Consider the following 22,393-nt stretch of genomic DNA (forward strand, 5'->3'; position numbering starts at 1 on the left):
TGAAATGGCTGGATCGCACAGTAACAGAACACCTAGTTCTGTGGGAAACTGGCCTTCCGGAACGGCTGCACCATTCAGCACTCCCCCCAGCAATGACTGACTTCCTATTGCTCTACATTCTCCTCAGCGACTGGTGTTCTCCGTGTTTTTTTGGATTTTAGCCATTCTCACAGACATGTGGTAATAATCAATGCTGTTTTAATTTGCAATTCTCTAATGACATAGGATTTTGAACATCTTTTCACACACTTACCTTCCACCTGTATATCATCTTTGGTGAGGTGTCAGTTCAAATTTTTTGTTCATTTTTTTAAATCAGGTCCATTTTCTGAATGCCAAGCTTTAAGAGTTGTCTATTTTGTGCATCAGTCCTTTATCAGATGTCTTTTACAATTTTTCTCCCAGTATGTGACTCCTCCTACCATTCTCTTCACACCATCTTTCATGGAGCAGACGGTTTTCATTTTACTCAGGTCCAGCATATCAACTATTACTTTCAAGGGTTGTGTCTTGGTGTCGTATCCAAAATGTCACTGCCGTACTCAAAGACAGCGAGGTTGTCTCCTGTGTCGTTTTCTAGAAGTTTTACAGTTTTGCATTTTACATTTAGGTCTACGATCCATTTTAACTGTGGCAAAGGGTATAGGTCTGTGTCTAGATTCATTTTTCTGCATGTGGATGCACAGTCGTCCAGCGCCATTTGATGGAGACATTTTATTTGCTCCATTATACTGCCTTTGTTCCTTTATCAAAGATCATTGGCCTTATTTATGTGGGTCTACTTCCAGGCTGTCCATCTGTCTGTTACTTTACCAATACCACACTGTCTTAATTAACATAGCTTTATAGTAAGTCTTGAAATCTCTTAATTTGTTCTTCTCCTTCAATATTGTATTGGCTATTCTGGATCTCTTGCCCCTCCATATGAATTTTAGAATCACATTGTTGATATTCAAAATATGATTTCCTGGGATTTTTACTGGGATAGTATGGAATCTATAGATCAAATTGGAAAGAACTGATATGTTGACAGTATTGTCTTCCTATCCATGAACAAGGGTTCCCTCTCCATTTATTTCATCAGAATTTTGCTGTTTTCCTCATATGGACCTTAAACATATTTAGTCAGATTTATACTTAAGTATTCCATTTGGGGGTGATAATGTAAATGTAATGTGTTTTCACATTCAAATTGTTCATTGCTGGTACACAGGAAAGTGATAGGCTATAATTTTTTGTCATACAACCTTGCTATAATTATTTGTTTCCGGTCAATTCTTTCAGATTTGTGTAATCATGTTATCTGTAAATGAAGAGAGTTTTATTTCTCTCTTCCAAATCTGTATACTTTTATTTCCTTTTCTTGTCTTATTGCTTTCCCTAGGAGTTCCAGTCCAATGTTGAAAAGGGATGGTAAGAGGAGACATCCTTGCTTTGTTCCCAATCTCAACAGGAAACCCGTGAGTTTCTCATGATGAAGTATGATGATGTTAGTACAGAGTTTTTGTAGGTGGACTTTATCAAGTTGAGGAAATTCCTCTCTATTCCTGGTTTGCTGGTTTTTATTATGAATGGGTGCTGGGTTTTGTCAAATGATTTTTTGGGGCATCTGTTAATCACGTGATTTTTCTTTAGCCTGTTGATATGATGGATTACATTGATTCCCAGATATGGAAGCAACTATGCATACCTGAGATAAACCCCATTTAGTCACCGGGGATACTACTTTTTATACAATGTTATATTCAATTTGCTAATATTTTGTTGGAGAGTTTTACATTTATGTTCATGAGAGATACTGGCCTTTAGCCTCTTTCCTGGTAATGTGTTTGCCTGGTTTGGGTAATGGGTAAAGCTGGTCTCATTGAAGGAGTTAGGAAGTACTCCTGCTTCAACCTTCTAAAAGATTGTGGAGAAAATCTATAAATTCTCCCATAAATGTTTGGGAGGATTCTCCAGTGAACCCATCTGGGCCTGGTGCTGTTTTTGAAGTTTATTAATTACTGATTCAATTTATTTTACATAGCCCTACACAGACTATTTCTTCTTGCAGATGTTTTGCCAGATTATGCCTTTCAAGGAATTGATCCATTTCATCTCAGTTATCAAGTCTGTGGGCACAGAGTTGTTTATAGCATTCCTTTATTATCCATCAGTAGTGATAGCTCCTCTTCCCCCCCTCCTTTTGCTCCTATTTCACTTCTAATATTAGTTATTTCTGCTTTTAAGTTAGCTTGTCAAGGGGCGCCTGGGTGGCACAGCGGTTGGGTGTCTGCCTTCGGCTCAGGGCGTGATCCCGGCGTTATGGGATCGAGCCCCACATCAGGCTCCTCTGCTGTGAGCCTGCTTCTTCCTCTCCCACTCCCCCTGCTTGTGTTCCCTCTCTCACTGGCTGTCTCTATCTCTGTCAAATAAATAAATAAAATCTTTTAAAAAATAAAAAAAAAATAAGTTAGCTTGTCAAGAGACTTACTGGTTTTATTAATCTTTTCAAATAACTAGCTTTTTACTTCATTTTACCACTGATTTCCTACTTATAATTTCACTTCTCTGCTCTTTCTTTTGTTTACTTTGGATTTAATTCTTTCTTGTGTCCTAAGGTGGAAGCTTAGAATACTGATTTTAGATCTTTCTTCTGTTCTAATATCTACATTTCCATGTAAGAACTGCTTTTGCTGTATTCTACAAATTTTTATATTTTCATTCTCATTTAATTCAAATTTTTAAAAAATTTTTTCAAGATTTCTTTTCTGCCTGTGTGTTGTTTAATGTCCAAGTATTTTGACATATCAAACTTTTTTATTTTGATTCCGTTGTGCTCTAACAGACATTGTATGATTTCTAATCTCTTCAAAATTTATTAAGTTGTATTTTATGGCTGAGAATATGAGTGTTGTATGTGAGCTTGAGAAGAACATATATTCTGTTGGTGTAGGATGAAGTATCTATAGATGTTGAGGATACCCAGTTAATATTGCTGCTGAGCTCAACTGTGTACTGACCGTCTGCCTACTGCAGCTGTCTATTTCTGAGACTGTAATAGTGCATTCATTTATTGCCCCTTGCAGTCTGTTTTTGCCTGAAATACATTGACATTCCTTTGTTAGGCACGTGCACATTAAGAATTGTTATATCCTGAGTATTGATCCCTTTGTCAATACTCCCCTTTATACCTAATAACATTCCTTGTTTTGAAGTCTGCTCCATCTGAAAATATAGCTACACCTACTTTCTTTTGGTTAGTGTCAGCATGGTATATCTTTCTCTATCCCACTTAACCTATTTGTGTCTTCATATTTAAAATGGGTTTCTTGTAGACAACATAAAGTTGGGTCTTCTTTTGTTAATTCTGACAATCTCATCTTTTAATTGTTGCGTTTAGATCATGTTAAGGTCATTACTTGATATAGTTGAATTAATGTCCATATTTGTTACTGTTTTCTATGCCTTTGTCCCTTGTACCTATTTTTGACTTCCACCCATATTCTTTTTTGTTATTTTAATTGAGTACTTTACATGTATCCATTTTATGTCAGCACACTTTTTTGGTGTTACATTTTTTAGTGGCTGCCCTAGAGACTGCAATACACATGTACAACTAACCCATGTTTATTTTTAAATAACAGTGTATAGATTCACAGGTAGAAGGACCTGAAAACAAAACACTCCTAATACCTCTCTTCTGTTCCTTTTATCGTTGGTGTCATTCCTTTCACTGATGCATGAGCATACATGAGTATTTCAACACATATAAGCACATAAAAGCAAATACATTGTTACTATTGTGAACAAACTTATCTTTTAGCTCAATTAAGAATAACAAGTTTATTTTACCTTCACTTAATATCCAATGATCTTCTTTTATGTATATCTAAGTTTCTGGCATGTACCATTTTCCTTCTAAAGAACTTTTCTGGCAACAAATTTGGTCAATGTTGGTCTCAGAAGTATTTCTCCTTTGCTATTGAAAAATAGTTTTGCAAAATACACAACTCTAATTTGGTGGGGATTCCCCCTCACTCCTTTAAATATTTCATTCCATTCTCTTCTTGCTTGCATGATTTCTGAAACGAAATCTGATGTATTTCTTATTTTTGCTCCTCTATAATGCTGTTTTCCTCTGGTTTCTTTAGGATTATTTTTTTAATCTTTGACTTTCTGAAATTTGGAATGATATACCTAAGCTGCAGTTTTGAGGGCACCTATCTACTCGATATTCTCTGACATTTTTTTTAACATTTTATTTATTTATATGACAGAGAGAGACAGCGAGAGTGGGAACACAAGCAGGGGGAGTGGGAGAGGAAGAAGCAGGCTTCCAGCAGAGTAGGGAGCCCGATGCAGGGCTCGATCCCAGGACTGTGGGATCATACCCTGAGCTGAAGGCAGACACCTAACGACTGAGCCACCCAGGCACCCCTATTCTCTGACGTTCTTGATCTCTTTTGGTGTTGGACATTACTTTCAGAAAATCTGCAGTCATTACTGCTTCAAATACTGCTTCTGTTCTCTCTTTCTTCGCCCGTGGATATTTCCATTAGGTGTATGTTACACCTTTTGTAGCTGTCCCACTGGCCTTGGATGGTTTGTTGTTGGTTTTTTTTCCGTCTTTCTTCTCTTTGCTTTTCAGTTTTGGGAAGTTTTATTGTCATATCCTCAAACTCAAGGATTCCTCCCTCAGCCATGACCAGTCTACTAATGATCCCAGGAAAAGCATTCTGTATTTCCATTACAATGTGTTTGCACTCTAACATTTTTTTGGTTTTTAAATTTTTCATCTCTGTTTACAGTATTCATCTAATCTTGCATGTTGTGTAGTTTTTCATTCAAGTTCTTGGCATTTTAATCTGTTTTTTAGGACACCTGGGTGATTCAGTCAGTGAAGCATTTGCCTTCGGCTCAGGGTGTGATCTCAGGGCCCTGGGATCAAGCACCATGTCGGGCTCCCTGCTCAGTGGGGACCCTGTTCTCCCTCTACCTTTGCCCCTCTCCCTGTTCATTCTCAAGCTCTAAAATCATAAAAACTTCCTGTTCTGATAATTCCAACATTCCTGCCATGCTGACCCAGGTTCAGACGCTTGTTCAGTCTCTTCTGTGTTTGTTTTGCCTTTGAATAGGTCTTTTCTTTTCCTTGGAAAGGTGGACATGAAGTAAGTAGCAGGAAGTGCATAAGATGGCATTTGGTAACACAGTGTGAGGTGTGGGGGAGGGAATGCTTTCCAGAGTCCCAGGGTTAGTCTCGGTGTTTTGGTGAGCCTGTGTGCCTGCACCGAACTTCCCAAGTACTTCTCGGCTCTATCTACCCCATGAGGTGGGACAGGATCCCTAGAGCGAGCTGGGGTTGGGGATTTCCCTTCGCTATGTCAGTTAGGCTCTGGTCAAAGTTTCCCTGGCAGGCAGGCCTTGGTAAGGAGAACAGAATGCTCTGGCGTATTTTTAAATGGTTCTTTTTTTCCCTCGCCCTCAACGGAATGGCAAGGGCACTTTTCTCCAATATTCCCTGGGAGGGCCAGATAGAGTTTCTGGGTAAAGCAGTAAGAGCTCCTTGCTCCTCTGGTAAATCTTACCAAAGTGTGGGGGACCCCTAGCACTGGGTCCCCCTAGATTTTCAACTTCGATTTGTCCACCCTGAGCCCGCAGCCATTCAGTCACACTCAGGTTTCCTCAGCCGGCACCGTTCCTGCACATGTTCCTGCGGGAGGGTGCCTGCTCCAGTAGTTCTGTTTTTCTGTCTCTCCAACTTTTGTCCTGTGGCCTCACTGCCTTCACAAATCCCAGTACATTTGTTGGTTTTTCAGTTCTGCTTTGTACTTTTTATTAGGACGGAGTGGCAAATTCCAAGCACCTTACATGCCCAAATGGAAACTGTGGGGTTACTTTCTGAACAGAAGATGAAAATATAGAAGGTTACCCCAGAGAGGTGCTCAATTGTACAAGCACGATTTACTGAAAGATTTCTTTCTTCTCTAGTGAAATGTGATACACTTCTAATCATCCATTAAGTTCTAATCTATATTAGCATTAGTTTCTTTGATGTGTTTGGTCTTTTGTTAATATCTCACAAAAGATATTTATTTCCTATAACTTGTGTTATTATTAGTTATAATCAGGTTAAAGTTACAATTAGGTTGTATTCAGTTTTTATTATAATAAGCTACATATATAAAGTCTACAATCACAGTTAATGCCACGTTGCTACTGATTGCTATATAATTATTTTATATGCATTACCCAGCATGTTTGTTAAAGGCAGGCCGTATTTCAAACTCTATGCCCTAACACTCGTACCACGAAGCGTACAATAAGCACTTACTGACTGAACACATTCCTGAATAAGGCCTGAGATTAAAAAATAAAAATAAAAGGAGGAATAAAGGTAGGCTGGTCTATGATACTAACTGGTTGGCTACTAAGTCTCGAGACTAAAGAGCAACGATATTCCCCTAAACCTTCAGAACAATCGGCTGCTGTCCAATTTCCACCTGTAGCAAGTACAGAAACACGGAGAACTCGCGAAACAGCACTTCTGCTAGGAAACCTACCTTGTTTATTTAAAGCAAATTACACTAGTTTAACAACAGAAAACAACAGCACGTAAATACTGATCAAGATTCCTGATAACAAGCGTGTTTCAATTTTTTTATTAGCTATATTAGTCAAGCAAGAGCTCTCCAGACTTCTGGATTTGACAAAATACTCGTTCAAAAAACAAAATGTGCATGGGGATATAAGGTTTAACCCTTTAACACTTTTATTGAGATATAATTCAGTTTCATCACTACAAATGTACAATTCAGTGGTTTCTGATGTAGAATATTAATTTTTTGAAGAATAGTGTAGTAACGTAAAACTTGCCATTGTAACCATTCTTAAGTGTAGAGTTCAGTGGCATTACCACCTGCTGATGGACACCTGGGTGGCTTCTTGTACAGATGCTGTGACTAACTGCAATAAACACAAGACATCCACCCAGGTCTCGCCTTGCATCCTGTGGGCAGACAGCCAGAGTGGGGCTGCTGGCTTATACAGTAATTCCACATTCGACATTCCACATTCGACCTTCTCAGAAACCACCCAGCTGTATCCCACACTGGCTCTACCACCTCAGAGCACACGAGGAGCGCGTGGAAGTTCCAGTTTCTCCATGTCCCAGCCAACACTTGCTACCTTCTGCTTGTCTGAGCTTTTCCGTAGCCATCTTACTAGATGTGATGTTGTATTTCACTGTGGTTCTGATCTGCATTTCCCTAATGACACTGAGCATCTTTTCACGTTTATTGGTTATTTATCTTCTTTGGGGAAATGTCTATTGGAGTCCTCTGCTCATTTTTAATGGTGTTTTTTTCTTGGTGAGTTGTAGTTCTTTACATATTCTAAATAACCCCTTAGTCTATATGTTTTACAAATCTTTTCTCCATTTTGTAAATTCTGTCCACTTTGATAATGTCCAGTGATTGTGATGCACAAAAGTTTTTAGTTTTGGCACCTGAGTGGCTCAGTCCACTGGGCATCTGGCCTTGGCTGGGGTCTTGGGATAGAGTCCCGAGTTGGGCTCCCTGCTCAGCAAGGACCCTGCTTCTCCCTCTCCCTCTGCCACTTCCCTCTGCTCGAGCTCTCCCTAAGTAAAGAAATCTCTTAAAGTTTTCAGTTTTGATAAAATATGATACATTTTTTTTCTTTAATCGCTCCTGCTTTTGGTGTCATACCTAAGAATCCAAAGCAATATTGAAGGTCATAAAGATTAATCCTTTCCCCCCCCCCCTCAGAGTCTTATGGTTTTAATTCTTCTGTTTAGGTCATTGATCCATTTTGAAATTTTGTCTACGGTATGAGGAAGGAGTCCAAACTCATTCTTTTACATGTGTAAATCCAGTCATCCCAGCACCCTCTTTCGAAGAGACTATGCTTTCCCAATTGAATGGGCTTGGCATCATGGTCAAAAATCAACTGGCCAAACTGTGGAAAACAGCACACAGGTTCCTCAAAAAGTTAAAAACATATCTACCCTGCAATCCAGCAACTGCACTGCTAGGTATTTACCCAAAAATACAAAAACACTAATTCAAAGGGATACATGCACCCTGATGTTCATAGCAGTGTTATTTACAACAGCCAAACTATGGAAGCAGCCCAAGTGTCCACCAACTGACAAACGGATAAAGATGATGTGGTGTATGTACAATGGAGTATTACTCAGCCATAAAAAAGAGATGCTGCCATCTGCAATCACATGGATGGAACTTGAGTGTGTTATGCGAAGCAAAATAAGTCAGTCAGAGAAAGACAAATACCAAATACTATGATTTCACTCATATGTGGAACTGAAGGAATGAAAGAGCAAACAAAAAAAAGAGAGAAACCAAGTAACAGACTCTTAACTACAGAGAACAAACTGATGGCTATCAGAGGCGAGGTGGGTGGGGGATGAGGGAAAACAGATAATGGGGATGAAGAATCACACCTGTGATGAGCACCAGGTGATGTGTGGAAGTGCTGAATCACTACATTGTACACCTGAAACTGATACAACAGTGTATGTTAACTATGCTAGAATTAAAATTAAAAAAGCAACAGGCCAAAGAGGCATGGACTTCAGAATTCTAAATTCCCTATGGCTATCCTTACATCAGTACCGCTGTTTTGATTACTGTAGCTTTGAAACAAGTTTTGAAACAGGGAAGTGTGTGTCTTCCACTTTGCTCTTTTTCAAGACTATTTTGGCTCTCCAGCGCCCTCTCAAATTCCACATGCATTTCCAGATCAGCTTTTTCAGTTCCGGGGGGGGGGGGGGGGGGCACTGGAATTTTCATGGGGATTCTCCTGAACTCTATACTGCTCTGGTAAGTATCGTCTTCCCATTCATGAACCCAAGATGGCTTTCCATTTATTCTTGTCTTCTTTAATTTCCTTCTGCAATATTATATAATTTATGGCGCACAACTCTTTTACACAAGTTTACTCCCAGGTATGTTGTTCTTTTACGTGCTAATGTGAATTGTTTCCTGAATTGCCTTTTCTGATTGTTCACTGCTGGTGGTATTGAAACACAACTGATTACAACTTTGCCAAACTGGTTTATTAGTTCTGATGACTTTCTTGTGGATTCCTTTTGAATTTCTAAATACCTGATCATGTGATCTTCAAATATAGTTTTATTGCTCCTTTTCCAATTTGGATGCCTTTTCTTTTTGTTGTCTAATTGCTCCAGCCAGAACTTCCAGTACTATGTTAAGTAGCAGTAATGAAAGTGGACATCTCTGTCTTGCTCCTGATCTCAGGAGGAAGGCTTTCAGTCTTTCACCACTGTCTACAGTATCAGCTTGGGCTTTCATAAATGCCCTTTACCATATTGAGGAAGGTCCGAGCAGCGCTAGATTTTTGACAGTTTTTAACTTGAAAGGATTTTGTCAAATGCCTTTCTGCATCAGTTGATACAATCATGTTTTTCTCCTTCATTCTACTAATGGGATACATCACACTGATGGATTTTATGTTGAGCCTTGCTTTTCTACTATAATTTTCACCTGGCCATTGTGTCCATTTGTGTCCCCCCAAAATTCATGTGCTTAAACCTAATGCCCAAGGTGATGGTATTAGGAGGTGTGTCCTTTAGGGAATGATTAGCTCATGAGGGTGGAGCCTTCATGAGTGGGATGAGTGGTCTTACAAAAGTGGGCCCAGAGGTACCCCCCCACCCCTTCCCCATGTAAGACAGGAGGTCAAAAGTCCAACTTGTTGGAAGGCTCTTCCCCAACCATGCTGGCACCCAGAATGGATGTCCAGCCTCCAGAACGGTGAGAAATAAACACCTGTTCTTTATAAACCACCTAGTCTGTGGGATTGTCACACCAGCCCAAACAGACCAAGACGCTGGTTTTAACATTTCATAAAATAAAACATATTTTAATCACAATAAAATAGACATCAGAAATACACTGTGATGTAAGAAAAGTGAAAAATGATAGTTTTTTATGAATCTGTATTTATTCCCTTTAAAGGACTTATCTTTGACTTTTATCAGTCTCTGAATGCGTGTTTGCCATGAACCATCAGAGATAGTATTTACCCTAAAATTATAAAAATGATGAACTACAGCCATGTTTTTGTTAACAATATTTGAAAGTTAGGAAAAAGAAAGCTGTGAAAAATTGAGATACATGAATTTCTCTTACTAATTTACGCCTGTCCCTTACAAAAAAAAAAAATAAATGTAACTACACTTTGAATAAAATTGAGCTGTGTACAACTAGTCAGATATACATATTCACTGTTAGAAATCTAGAATAAAAATTACTAAACAGAACATAATAGCAAAGCACCTGCCCATGAGAACCTGAAAACCTGAACTGAAAAAACCTGTCTGAAAGGCATCAAAGAACAAGCACACACTGAAATCTTACAGAATTTAAGATCAAGGAAAACAAAATACCAAGAGGTAAGTCACATTTCTTCTCTATAGGCTCCTGGCAATTCTATATGAACAGCTCAGAACACAAGCAAATCTTTCAACAGGTACAAGGCCTAGTTTGGGAGGAGGGGAATATTGTAATCCCACAAACTAAGTTTGGACACCAAAGGGCTGCATCCTAGGAGTACGAAAACTACAAAGAATTCAATCTTCACATATAAAATAATTACCTAGCAAAAAATGAAAGTAGCTGATTAACTATAAAACTACCTACCATTTTTCTTAGACTTCAAATCATCTCAACTGCTGATAAGATTAATGTAATCTAGGACTACTGGGGTGGGGGGGGGCTGGCTGTCTATCAGAAGCAAATATAAATCCTCTCTGGATAACATCATCGTGAATTTCACTTCATTCCTCTAATTTTTCATTACAGTATCTGGAACACCTGTAAAAATAACCAAATCCACAAAGAATAAGACAGTATCACCAAAAGGCAAGAAAAGCCAAACAAAAACAATAGAAACCACACTGCAGGAAGAGGTCTAGATGGTCCATTATGAGACACAGCCTTTAAAGTAACAATGCTTGATATGTTCAAGAAATTAAAAGATTCATAACTTCAGCAAAGAACATGAAATGAAAAGAAGCTAGATGGAAAGGATAGATTTGAAAAGATACTATAACTAAAGCACTCCATGAATAGTTTACCATCAGATTTGATACAGATGAAGAGAGACTTTCTGAACTGGAGGGTTACTTTCAAAAGGAAGTATCCACAGAACGCACGGATAAGCAAGAGCACGAGGCATACATGGACATAATAAGGTCTAACACATTTCACTGCAGTTCTAAGAAGAGAAAGAGGAAGACAGAAGAGGAACCAACGTTCAAAGAAATAGTGGCTAATTTTCAACAACTAACAAAGACATTTAGCCTCAGAATCAAGAGTCATTCCCAGAAAACAAAACCAAGTGAGCAAACAACTACACCTAGTCATTTCACAGTAAAATTGCTTGAAGCCAAAGATAAGGGAAGAGTTAAAGTCCCCAGGGGAAAAGCCATACTACCTTCAAATGAGCAGTACCACAACTTCAAGTGGACTTGTCAAAACAATGGACGTCAAAAGATGATGAAATAATGTCTAAGAAGTTCTCAAGATAGCTGCCAATCAAAAATTCTATGCCTGCAAAAATGAAAGGTGACAACAGTTTATATAAAGCAAGACTTCATCACAGCAGTCCCATAATACAGATAATACAGACACTGGAGATATTCCTCGGGCATAAGAAGAATCCCAGATAAAAACGGATGCAGAGCAATGAGAAAGGAACAGATATAGGGAAATCTAAGTAAATGTTGAGTGTACAAAACAAAAATGTCTTCTAGATTTAGAATACATACAGAATTTAAATATTTAAGTTCCTTGAATTATCTGGGAAAAATAACTTATACTAGACCTTGATATATCAAAGACAGAAGTTACTGCCTCTACGGAAATTAATAAAAGGACAGTTAGTAAAAGAACACATAAATACCAAGTTATTAGGTGCAGAAAAAAGAATACAAAATGCTTTATTAACACCATCCCCAACAACAACAAACAAGAGAGAAAAAAGAGCAAGATGGATAAAAAACATATTATGATGCCAGATTAAAACCCAAACACATCAGTAATTACATTAGATCTAAACAGAGTACTTCAATAAGAGACGGCAATTTTGAGCCTGGATTTTAGACAAAAACTCAGCTATGTGCTGCTCTCAAAAAAACAAATCTTAAATATAACGACATGAAAAGTTTGTAAAGAAAAGAGTAAAAAGAAAAAAAAAGTACTATGCAGAAATATTATCAAAAAGAAAGCTGGGGGGCACCTGGGTGGCTCAGTCTGTTAAGCATCTGCCTTGAGCTTAGGTCATGATCTCAGAGTCCTGGGATTGAGCCCCTGCATCAGGTCCCTGCTCAGCGATGAGCCTGCTTCTCCCTCTGCCTGACGCTCCCTCTGCTTGTGCTCTCAAATAAATAAATAAAATCTTCAAAAAAAAAAAAAAAAAAAAAGAGCAAGCTAGGAAGACTGTAATAACTAAGTATTACTAAGGAAAAACAGGGTCATTTCATTATAATAAAAAAATTCAACTTAATATTCTAAGGTTTATGTACTTAACATGTCAAAACATATAAAGCAAAACAATTGACAAAACAAAGAAAAACAGACAATCCAATCACAACAGATTCTAACATCTCTCTCACAACTGATAAAAAACGACTAAATACGTAGAAGATTTTCAACGTTTGACAAGCCTGACCTCATCTACATAAGCGTCTTCAGTCAACAAGTGCAGTGTTTACCAAACGGATCACTTACAACGGAGAGCAAGTCTCAACAAATTTCAAAGGACTGAAATTATATAGCTTGCTCTCTGCCCACAGCAGAACTGAAGAAGAAATCAGTAACAAAAGATAATACAGAAATTCCTGTTTTTGGAAGCTAAACAACATACTTCTAAATAACGTATAAGTCACTGAAAAAAGTCACAATAAAAATCAAGAACTGTAACAGGGGTGCCTGGGGGGCTCAGTTGGTGAAGTGTCTGCCCTCAGCTCAGGTCATGATCCCAGGGCCCTGGAATGGAGCCTCATGTCCAGCTCTCTGCTCAGCGGGAAGCCTGCGTCTCCCTCTGCCTGCCATTCCCCCTGCTTCTGTTTCTTCTCTGGTTGTATGTCTCTCTAATAAATAAATGAAGTCTTTAAAAAAAAGAAAAAGAAAAAGAAAAAGAAATGTAACAAAGGGAATGAAATTATAATGAAAGGAATGAAATAGTAATCATCAAAAATTTTAAGATGTACTTGAAACTTATACCTTAACTGCATATATAAGGGGAGGCACTAAATAATGTAAACATCCATCTCGAGAAAAATCTAAAATAAAAAATTAAACCAAATAAATGGAAGGAAATTACACACATACACACACCACACACAGAACGGAAATCAATGAACTACACAACAAATACACAAAAGAGAGATTCAATAAAAGGAAAAGCTGATTCTCTGAAAAAACAAGATTGATAACCCCTGGTTAAACTACCAAATGACTACTAAAACAGACACGAGAAGAAACAGAAAACCTGAATAAGTCTTTACCTATTAAAAAAGGTTAGACTGATGATTGAAATTTTTCCCACAAAGAAAAACTCCAGAGCCACATAGCTTCACCTACAGTCTACCAAATCTTTCAAGAAGAGAAACACCAACCTTACAGAAACTTCCTGAGAACAGAAAAAGAGGAAATACGTCACAAGTTGTTACGTAACATCAACATAAGCCTAATATCAAAACCTGAAAGGGACATTGAGAGGAAGTTAGAGGCCTTTGTCGTTCATATTCATGAATGCAAAAATCCTAATATTAGCAAATCAAATCCAGAAATACATAAAATACAATACAGTGTGACCCAAGTTTGTTACAATCTTTGCAATTCACCCATTAACAGAGTAAAGGAAAATAATAAAATCAGCTCCATAATGCAGAAAAGCTCTGAATAAAATTATTCATCCTTTCATAACAATCAAAGCAAAATAGAAATAGAACAGAAACTCCTTAATCTGAAAAAGGGTATCTACATAAAACCACAGCAGAAAAACCACTCAATGAAATGATGGAAGTTTTGGCTCTGCAAGTGAGAATGAGTGAAGACACCCATCCTTACCACTTGTACTCAACACTGTGCTGGAAGACCTAGTCAGAGCAGTAAGGCCAGAAATAAAAGATATGCGGACTGGAAAAGAATAATTACAACTGTCATTCAGACAGGACACACATCTACCTATGGAGAAATCCAAAAAATCTACAGATGAATTACTAAATTAATAAATGTCTTCAATATCAGGAGATCAGAGAGGAAATGGGGCTTACGCACATCTCCTGTCTCTAACCCTCAGAACTGTTGCTGAACTCAGCCCGAAACCCAGGCATCTGTCGCCTGCTGGAATGGACACAAACGAGGGGCACCTGGGTGGCACAGTTGAGGGCAGGACTCTGGTTTTGGCTCAGGTCACAATCTCGGGGTTCTGAGATCAAGGCCTACAATGGGCTCCACACTTGGTGGGGAGTCTGCCTGAGAGTCCGTCTCTCTCCCTCTGCTTCTCTCCCTGCGTGCATGCACCCTCTCACTCTAAGTAAATCTTTAAAAAAAAAAAGAGAGAGAGAAAGACAGAGACAGAGACAGAGAGAGAGAGAGATTGTACATAAACGCACTTCCTGCCCAGCAGTAGCCCTCGCAACCAATCAGGTACAGATGAGTGTAACTGCAGCCACACCAGCACCAACCACATTTCGTTCAAAACAACTTATATAAATTCCCTCTTTCCCCTTTAAAACTCTAACCTCCTTTATCTCTCTGGAGCACACTACTGATTTTGGTCAACTCTGGGTCTCCCGGACGGCAATCCCTAAGAGTCCAAATAAATGTACACATTTTAATTTGCAGGTTGCAGTTTTGTCTTTTATTGGTCAACCTTAGTAACAATGAGTAAATGAAAAAAATTAAGATGTTACTTACAGGGACGCCTGGGTGGCACAGTCAGTTAAGTGTCCGACCGTTGGTTTTGGCTCAGGTCGTGTGATCTCAGGGTCATGAGATCAAGCCCCACATCAGGCTCCATGTTCAGTAGAGTCTGCTTAAGACTCTCTCCCTCTGCCCCTCTCCCCCAAAATAAATAAATAAATGTTTTAAAAATATATTATTTACAGGGGCGCTTGGGTGGCTCAGTCGTTAAGCGTCTGCCTTCGGCTCAGGGCGTGATCCCGGCGTTATGGGATCGAGCCCCGCATCAGGTTCCTCCGCTGGGAGCCTGCTTCTTCCTCTCCCACTCCCCCTGCTTGTGTTCCCTCTCTCTTTGGCTGTCTCTCTGTCAAATAAATAAATAAAATCTTTAAAAAAATAAAAAATAATAAAAAATAATAAAAATATATTAATATCACCCAAAAAAGTCAGATCTAGGAACAAATTTAACAAAAGATACGCAAGATCTCTATCCAGAAAGCCACAAAACATTGAGAAAAAGTAAAACTGACTTAAGTAATGGAAAAATACCTCATATTCACAGATTAGAAGATAATTATAAAAATGTTCTTTCACAAACGGATTTAAAATTCACTGCAAATCCAATAAATATTCTAGTAGAATTTTGTGTGTAAATTAACAAAAAGGTTCTGAAATATATATGGAAATGTAAATGGTCAAGAATGGCCAGTAACATAAACAAATAAATAATAAGGCCATAATGAATAAAATAAAATTGGGAGATCTGATACCATATATCAAAATTTATAGTAAAGCTACAGCAATTAAGACTGTCAGATAAGGACACAAAGGGTCATAAATTCATGGAAAATAAGAGAGAACCCAAGAACAGACTCGTGTCCATGGACACTAGACTTAGGTGACAAAGAAGGCATCAAAGAGCAGTGGATTTAAGGTAAGGCTTTCCAGAACAGGAGACAATTAGATACCCATATGGGGAAAAGAAAACCAGATAACCAGCACAACACACACCAAAACTAATTCCCAATAGATTATGTGAACATACAAGCTTCCAGAAGACAGTGTAGCATACTATTTTCATGACCTCAAAATGGAGAAAGCTTTCTTATACAGGAAACCCACAAACAGTAAATTGCTAAACAGGACAACATTAAAGTTAAAAATTTCTTTATAAAGCGCTGTCATAGGACAGTAAAAATTAAAAGACAATCCCAAGCACAAGGAAGGTATGAGCCGAAGGCGCTGGTATACTCTGCTGCTTGAAGTGTAGACTGTGTACTGCTTTCAACAACAGCCTGGACTTACACATTAAAGCGGAACGTTCTACTCCTAGGTATACACACTCAACAGAAACGCATGCACGGGGTCACCAGAAGACAGGTACAAGAATTTCAAAGCAGTGGGGGCACCTGGGGGGCTCAGTCAGTTAAGCATCCAACTCCTGGCTTCAGCTCAGGTCGTGATCTCAGGGTCACGAGATCCAGCCCTGCACTGGCCCCGCACTTGGCACGGAGTCTGCTTACGACTCCCTCTCCCTCCACCCCTCCCCACACCACACTCTCTCACTCTAAAATCAGTCAATCAATCTTTTAAAAAACAAAACGGAACAAAGTCCTGCCATTTGCGACAACATGGATGGACCTTAAGGGCATTATGCTGCATGAAACTGGTCAGAGACAGGTACTGCGGTCACACGTACCGAGCGCACAGTAACCACGGTTAACAATACTCTATCGTGTGTCTGAAAACTAGCGAGAGTAAACCCTGAAAGTGGTCCTCACAAGGACAAAACCATGTACGTGAGGTGACAGAGGTTAACTTATTGGGGTGATCGTTTCACATAAATGAATGCATCGAGTCATCATGCTGTATGCCAAAGACTAATAGAACGTTACATGTCAACTGTTTCTACATCAACTGTCCTTGTGCATTTTATCTTGACCACATCAGAAACACACGAGCACACACAAAATGACCAAACACACAGCTCTGCCGTCTACTGCAGATTTCATCATAAAATGAAAGTCTGCAAAGAATCAAATTCTGAAAGAGATTTGGGCTGTAAACTCTTATAAACAACTGATTAAACAAACAAAATGGGCACATCATCTCGACCTAAAACTTCTGGAACTGCAGCGTGAAACCCAAACTGTTAGTTCTCCTGCTTTGCCCTAAACAATTTCAGTTTTACATAAAGTGGGTAATCTATCTGACTTTAGTATTTATGTACAGAAATTCTTGTTAAAAACTCTAGTAATTTACACTAACAGAAGCATAAATATAAAAAGCTTAAAATTTCTAAAATGTGAAAACTTTTTATTTAAAGAAGAAACTTTTCCTAAGAATGTCATCTGCAAACAAAAGGGAGTAAAGCTAGTAACTACTCATTTCTGTGGGGACAGAAAGAACTAGAAAGATGTAAAAGACTGAAAGATTAAAAAGATTAAGAGATTAGGGTTTTTTTTTAACATTTTGTAACATAAAACTAATTAAACAGAACACAAATGTCTCTCCTTATTGAGCAAAGATATTTTGTTATGCAAAAATATTATATAACAAAGAGATGAAAATATTTGCTTTTAGACAACACTCCTAATTTTGCATTTCCATATTGTTGAACCAAGGAAATTTTTTTTTTTAAAGATTTTATTTATTTGACAGAGATAGAGACAGCCAGCAAGAGAGGGAACACAAGCAGGAGGAGTGGGAGAGGAAGAAGCAGGCTCATAGCGGAGGAGCCTGATGTGGGGCTTGATCCCATAACGCCGGGATCATGCCCTGAGCCGAAGACAGACGCTTAACCGCTGTGCCACCCAGGCGCCCCAAGGAAATTCTTTTCAACCAGTAATCTTAATTGATGTAATCATTGGAAATTTATGAAATTACAAGCATATATATTGTATTTTTGTCATAATTTTGTCTTCTAGTGAAATTTTTAAGTTTTTAATTCCTGTTTACACAGGAGTTAATTCCTGTAATGTTAGTTTCAGGTGTACAATGTAGTGATTCAACATTTCCATCCATCACCTGATGCTCATCACAGGTGCGCTCCTTCACCCCATCACCTGTCTCCCCCACCCCCCACCACCTCCCCTCTGGTGACCAGCAGTGTGTTCTCTGTAGTTGAGTCTTTTTGTTTCTTTTTCTTTCTTCATTTGTTTTTTCTTCAATTCCACATGAGTGAAATCATATGGTATCTCCTTCTCTGACTTATCTTTGATGAGAACAATACCCTCTAGGGGTGCCTGGGTGGCTCAGTCGTTAAGCGTCTGCCTTTGGCTCAGGGCGTGATCCCAGGGTCCTGGGATCGAGCCCCACATCAGGCTCCTCTGCTGGGAGCCTGCTTCTTCCTCTCCCACTCCCCCTGCTTGTGTTCCCTCTCTCGCTGGCTGTCTCTCTGTCAAATAAATAAATAAAATCTTTAAAAAAAAAAAAAAAAAAACAATACTAGCTCCATCCACCACGTTGCAAATGGTAGGTGACTTAACTACTTTTTCTAAAATATTCTGAATACCTAAACATTAACTCTTTAATATTAAAGGAAACTACCGTTAGCTGTCTACAGCAGTTCACACTAAAAGCACACCTAACTTTGTTTAATGGGTATACAAGAAAATAGAGACGCAGCTCTACAATCAAGTCTCTTCAGTAGAAAAAGCTTTCACGATGTGCTTCTTTTAAAAGCCCATCCTCTAGTCATCATGCATCCAAGGTCTATGAGCACCCGCTCCTTGCCAAGCACTGCTCTAGGTACTTGGGCCATCATGGACAAGCCAGAAAGGCGGGTGGGGGCAGACAAGAAACATAAAAATGACATGAATTCAGATAGGGCCAAGTCCTATGAAGGAAGGAGAGGGGAGGGCTCCGGCAATGGTTATGTCAGTGTCACAGGCCACAGGCACCTGGATGGCTGACTAGACCCGGTCTCTGGGTGAGATTACCATCTGAATCTGTGAACTCAGCAAAGCAGACTTCTCTCCCCACTGTGAGTCAGCCTCCCCCAATCCACAAGGAGCCTGGACAGAACAAAAGGCTGAGGAAGGAGGGAGGTGCCTTTTCTTTCTGCCTGTTAAGGTGGCCATCTCACCTCCTCTCCTGGCTTGGGACGGGCATTTACACCATCAGCTCCCCTGGCTTTCAAGCCTTTGGACTTGGACAGGAGCACACCACCAGCTTTCCTGGTCTCCAGCTTACAGATCTTGGGCCCCCCTACCCCCAGCCTCCATAAACACACAATAAATCTCCGTTTGTGGGCACGCACACGTCCTACTGGTTCTGTTTCTCTGGAGAAGCCTGCCTCATACAGCTCCTCTGCTTTGGTCAAGTTGCTACGGTAGTCCTTAGTGTCTGCTCACCAAATTCTTACAGTTCTTGTCCCCAGCACTGGTGGGACTGCACCAGCTTCCCGCTTTCCTAAAACTGGCTTGGCCACGTGACTAGGTCTGGCAAATGGATTCTGAGTAAAAAGGATCTATGCCCATTCTATTTGGAAGATTTAGAATCCCTCTATGATCTACTATGCTTTTTCTCCTTTATGCCATGGGTCATGACAATGCTCCAGATGGTGGCTGCTGTGTCATCCTGGGTCCCAGAATGAGCACAGTGCACAGCAGACAGAGCTCCCAGCCAATCTGTGAGAGATGTGTCCAATGAGCAGGAGTCACTGTTCTTTTAAGCCACTGAGATGTGGGGGTCGCTTGTTATAGCAGCATAACCTAACTAATCCTGACTCTCCTAGAAAATTAAGGAGATTCTATTTGAGGTAAGACCTGAATGATGAAAAAGAACCAGTCATGCAAAGGGAAAACACGTGTTTTAGGCCACAACAGGAAAGCCTGGGACGGGGGACACAGAAGGGGCAGTGGCCATACTGTGCAGAGGCAGGTCTATGAAGATCAAACCACACAGGGTCCAAAGGCCAGAGGAACCAAACCAGCATAGATTTCCACACTTCAACAGGCAGCAACAGAGAGGATTTCAAACTTGAGTAGGGCAGGAGTGGCAACATAATCTGATTTAAGAAGGTAATCCTTAGATGACAGAACAGAGTTTTCTCTTCTACCCCTAAAAGTAACAAACAAAACCAAACAAACATCTTTGATGAACATATACTCCACAAAAAATGGAAAAAGATAAATGCAGGAACTACAAATGTTCTGGCCAGAGAGCAGACTTACACAGGGCTGTACTGATGACAGCAGCTGCCTCCAACTCCAGAAAAGGTTGGGAACAGGGAGCAGCAGGTACTGGGATACTCAGGGATGCTGAGTAAATGGCTTCATGTGACAGACTGGAGGAGAAGCAGTTTGACTCCTGGATCTGCTGCGTCATCAGCTTCAGCCAGACGGCAGCCCACCCTCATCCCTGAGGAAGCAGGCGATGCCGGCTACGAATATGCAGAACCAGAAAGCACAGCCACGAACAAGAAGGGTGCAGGGGAGATGCAGACGACACATAGGGGGTTATATAAAAATTCTACATGATGAACTGTAAACACCTGGCATCTCCTTTCTTCCACCAAATTCCAGGTACCTGATCTCAGGCTCAGGCAAGAGGCCAAATGAGAACTTTCCAGATAAATTAAATTATCTCAGAGAAAGGACCTTTAGACACTGATGTTTGAGGGAACCTAAGAAACAGCCATCTGGCCCCCTGACACCCCCATAGTAAAGCCCATACACAATTTCAACTAGCTTTCTAGTGCCTCACACTTCAATATGGACAGACAGCCAAGGATCACCAGACACTGGAGAACAGCCTCTCAGTAAAAGAGAAAAAGGTCATTTCACACAAACAGAAAAGGGGGTAGGGGGACAAGGGACTTAAACAGAAAATGAGAGAATAGTAAAGATTTTCAAAATACACATAACTAATATCATCAAAGAGACAGGAAAAGAATTGCATCTATGAACCCATAAACAGAACACCATGAACGGGAATATTGAGAACATTTTTAAAGATGATAAATAACATACTCCCTTAAAGGAATAAAAGATAAAGTTGAGGCAATGTCTCATAAAGTTGAACAAAAAGAAAAGAAATGCACAGTCGGAGACTGGAGGAGAGAATCTGACAGGTGGTACACTATCTGAGTAACTAGAGTTTCACAAAGAGAGTCTGGAGAGGAGAAAGTGATTCGAGAGAAGCAGGCGGAAAGGGCCGGTCAGGTGCCCGGTGCGGGGATGGCAGGAGGATGGGGAGCAGAAGCGCCTCCAGGCTGCACAGCCGCAGGGAGGCCACACACTGGGAGGTGTCTGGCAAGCCAGGAAATGACGGGTCAGTGCCTTCTAAATTCTGAGGAAAAATCATTTTCAACACAAATTTCCGTAACTACTCCAATGATCAACTAGTGAAGTTTGAATTGTTAGTGAAGAGCCTTTCCATGTGCAGACAACCAATATGAGTAAACACACCATCATCAAGGAAGACCCGGGAGTCCTGTGCTGTCACAGAACAGGACTGAACACAGGAAGCAGAAGGAGGGAATTCCTGGACCAAGTGCTCTAGAGCAGACCCCAAGAGAACCCAGTCCACATCAGACAGAGCACGAGAAGGGTCAGGGTGAAATGGAGAATATCTTAGGTTTAATAAACACACAAATTTATACTATAAACAATAAGCAATAGATATAAGTTTATGGATATCCTTGCAGAAATCTTAAGTAAAACTTTTGCAAGCAGAACCAAACAGCACATTAAAATAAACACAGTTTCCCAAGAATGAAGTGATGGTTCGACATTAGGAAACACATGAACATAATTAACATGAGAAGAGCTTAGAAGAACAGGATTACTCTGTAAGTGCTAAAAAAGGGCTTGACAAAATTTAACATCCATTCATGTAAAAAACACAAACTGAGGAATACTATATGTACATATGCATGTATATAGCGACAAAGCCAGCATTACTGAAGAAATATTAGAGAATTCTCTGCTAAAATAAAGAGTTACGGGTCCTCGCTACGTCTGTTCTTCTTCAATACTGCACTGGAGGTATTTTCCAATGCAGGGACACAGCAGGAAGCAATCAGAACAGAAATTGGGGGGGGGGGGGTAGCACTATCTCTATTAGCACATGATGCAGACGGTATGATTATGCATCCAGAAACATAAAAAGAATGAAAACTACAACCAAAATACTTTAATAAAATGGGATAAAAAAGTAACATGTAGCAATCAACGCCTTTAGATATGAACAATAAAGTTAAAAGAAATAAAAAAAAAATACATCCCATTTACAAAAACGAAGATAAAAGAAACTGAAATATCTGGTAGAATCCAATATGGTGAGGATTATAAAATGCTCCTGAAAAATATAAATGTATAATTGAGTGGATAGGAAAGATCTATCATGTTCTTGGGTAGAAAGGCTCAATATCATCAAAATACCAACTCTTCCTATGTTAATGTATAAGTTAACGCAATTGCATTTACAATACT

The 22,393-nt window shown here is 39.6% G+C and overlaps 1 protein-coding gene across 11 annotated transcripts in view; it reads right to left on the bottom strand.

The window, feature by feature from the left end:
• Positions 1 to 22,393, bottom strand: part of ZMYND11 (zinc finger MYND-type containing 11) — a 124,239-nt gene that overhangs the window by 86,019 nt on the left and 15,827 nt on the right. The window contains exon 1 of one of the 11 annotated variants that reach the window (XM_087857778.1): positions 15,159 to 15,481. The exons of the other annotated variants lie outside the window; for them this stretch is intronic. The gene's annotated coding sequence lies outside the window, so the exon portion shown is untranslated. Of the gene's footprint in view, positions 1 to 15,158; positions 15,482 to 22,393 lie in introns of those variants that run through there. 11 annotated transcript variants of the gene reach the window in all.

This window comes from Ursus americanus, chromosome 31 (genome assembly GCF_024610735.1).
Source record: "Ursus americanus isolate L20-20 chromosome 31, mUrsAme1.1.p, whole genome shotgun sequence".
Lineage (NCBI taxonomy): Eukaryota > Metazoa > Chordata > Mammalia > Carnivora > Ursidae > Ursus > Ursus americanus.